Source organism: Acanthisitta chloris, unplaced genomic scaffold, assembly GCF_000695815.1.
Source record: "Acanthisitta chloris isolate BGI_N310 unplaced genomic scaffold, ASM69581v1 scaffold46320, whole genome shotgun sequence".
NCBI lineage: Eukaryota > Metazoa > Chordata > Aves > Passeriformes > Acanthisittidae > Acanthisitta > Acanthisitta chloris.
Window position 1 is genome coordinate 11748 of NW_008651945.1, and position 352 is coordinate 12099.

Consider the following 352-nt stretch of genomic DNA (forward strand, 5'->3'; position numbering starts at 1 on the left):
AGCTTCTGTGAAGTTTGATACAGACCTTAGTAGAGGCTCTGTCGCTTTTTTCCCTTGATGAAATCAATTTGGCTTTAGGCATTTACAAGCTGAATTAAAGAATTACTCTGCCCTTCTGTGTGTTAGGGAGATGCTGGAGTGGGATCAAATGCTTTCTTTGAGCCATTGTGGTGTTGTATGTGTTTTCGTATGAGGACCAAACATTCACCCTGCTATCACTTAATCATCAATTACCTTGTCTTCTAGACTGTGCTTCCATTAGGAATAATATGATCCTTCATCTCAATGGTCTGCAGAGAGGGGATAATAATGTACACAGTTGTAAATATTTACTTTATCTTTTTAACAAGCT